The sequence below is a fragment of the Penaeus chinensis genome, chromosome 14, assembly GCF_019202785.1.
Source record: "Penaeus chinensis breed Huanghai No. 1 chromosome 14, ASM1920278v2, whole genome shotgun sequence".
NCBI lineage: Eukaryota > Metazoa > Arthropoda > Malacostraca > Decapoda > Penaeidae > Penaeus > Penaeus chinensis.
This window is the reverse complement of record NC_061832.1, coordinates 5,929,353-5,931,852: the sequence shown is the minus strand read 5'-3', so window position 1 is coordinate 5,931,852 and position 2,500 is coordinate 5,929,353. Positions and strand designations below refer to the sequence as shown.

Sequence of the window (2,500 nt, the reverse complement as noted above, 5' to 3'; positions counted from 1 at the left end):
GCCAAGCTCTCCCTCCTCTTTAGAAATCGGTTAAGTTCATCCACGGAGACGCGCACGCGATCACGATCTTTCCCTCTCTCGGGCGTGACGTAAAGAACTCACTGGAGGCTTTAAAATGGAAGGGCGAAGAGCAATACGGATGAATCACCTTTGCAATTTCACGGCGAGGTAAACAAACAGAAAATATAATGACGAAAATGGGGAATACGCCGAGGAAGAAAATGGGGAAATAGGAGGACGTGAGGATGTGAAATTGAAAAAGGCGAGGAACTAGACTAGGTACCTTTGTTTTCTTTACGGAGGCGAAAATGCACTTAGAACTGAGGACCGGGTGAAAAGGCCGGTGATTATATTTATTCGATAATTGCTAAGCAAGCGATGCTCCTTATTTAATATACAGCGATGTTATTCCGAGCATGTCACACTAAAATAATCATCACCAACCAATTTAATGCATCTTAGCCTCTATAAGAAAACAAATGTAGAAAGGATACGCTTTAGCCATTACGAGAGGCCGGTTCTTGTGAGTAGACGACCAACTGCCTGGACTTAATCACTTCCTCGAACTCAAGCTAAAACGCCCTTCAAAATTGTTTGCGAGAAGTCGGCAAAGTCTCTGGTTAAATGATACTGTGTGATATTATATAACCCAATGTTTTGAAACCAAATTATATAACTGGACATACCTCATCAAGACAGAGGGATCCATAATCTAACTCCTCATTTTTACACATTCAACCACTAAAATTCACCCACCCCGTGAAAAAAATACATACTGGAAAAACTAAGGGATGATAAAAAAAAGAAAAGAAAAAGAAAAAGAACAAGAAAAAAGAAAAGAAAAAAAAGACGAGCGAGTAAGCGGGAAGGACGGAAGGAATAGGTGGAGGGGGAGGAGGAAGGGAGGGAGTGAGAGCAGGCAAGGTTAACCATTGCTTAAAATAGCCATGTCATCACAGCATACCATAGGGACCGGCGGTACTACGGTCTACTGCAGACGAGCTAATGCACAGTTTACATAACTTTTTTTTTCCTATTTTTTCCCCTTATTTCCTCCTAATTTGAGTGAGCTGTGGGAAGTGTAACCCGTTCTGTATATAAGGTGTTGTATAGGCTTTGGTGTCAATATAAACCTCGTTATCGATATTTTCTATTGTCTTCTTTTTTTGCGTTTTTGTCGCTTCTTTTTCCTTCTTTTCTTTACCCCTTCTTTACTATACATAAATGCAATTTCGGTCATTCTATCTGTTTTATTCCTCCTCCACCATTCCACTTTTTCACCATATCTTATCTCTCCACATCCCATGACTTAACCTTTCAAAGAAAAAACAACGAAGAATAACAACTGCAAGGAAACAAACACGAAATAGCAAATCAAAAGAAACAAAAAAAAACAAAGAAATAAAACAAAAATTCAGCCACGGAAATAAACAACCTTCAAAATACTTAAAGTTTCACGAAAAATTTTCTTCGTTTCGCTTTCCACCCTCCGTTAAGTGTATATCTTTTGTTTTCATTATCTCACATTTTTATTCCTAATTTTTCTTGCTCTCAACATCTTCACCTCTTTATATACGTATTTCGAAATGAAGAAACATTTCTGGGCTGTTTCGTATACACAAAAGCAAAAGATATTTGAACACACATGTATACGTATGTATATAAGTGAGCATCGATCTCTATATCTATTTACCTGATTTTCTTTTAATGCCTTTTCTATGACTACTTGTCTACATTTACGTCTATACAATCATAATTCAAAAAATTGTCTAACTATTCGTCTATCTACATATTTAACTATTTGTTTATTCTAATATTTCTCCTTCTATGAACTACCTGTGTATCTACAAGTACGAAATCAATATACACATATATGTCTGGATGGAGGCATACATTATATGTATGTACCTACACGTGAGAGCGTGCGTATGTGAATGTGCGTGTGCATGCGTGGGCGTGTGTTTGCACGCGCGCGTACATATGTTAGTGCATGTGAGTAAGTGAGCTTGTTATTGTCTCTAAGCGTGCTTGTGCGTCAAGTGTGCCTGTATGTGTGCGTGCACACACACATACAAAAACATAAATTCATGTACTCTATATTTACATATATATGAACACATTCATATACACATATGTAGACGTATGCAGCATATATCATACAATATAAAACATATAAAAATGATAATCAGTAAACAGTATAGCTTACAAAATATGGAACACTCAAAGGGACGGTGAAGCCACACCGTACATATTCCCGTCACCTCACACACACGCAATCAAATTTTCTCACAGAAATATCCTAACATCAGTTTCCGACGATATGTAAACATGTTATATTCATTATCAGTTACTTTAATTCATTACCAAGTTTCCATTCAGTTATCCACTCATTTACTATAATTATATTTGCTTTTTTTTTATTTCAATGTTTATTGTACAACTTAGTTATCAAATTAATATATCATGCAGAGGGTAAAGAAACAAACAATTATGAAGAAAA

General features: G+C 36.5%; 1 protein-coding gene across 14 annotated transcripts in view; it reads right to left on the bottom strand.

Annotated features, from left to right (window-relative positions):
* Positions 1–2,500, bottom strand: part of LOC125032544 (echinoderm microtubule-associated protein-like 2) — a 131,504-nt gene that overhangs the window by 27,773 nt on the left and 101,231 nt on the right. The gene's annotated exons all lie outside the window — the stretch shown is intronic.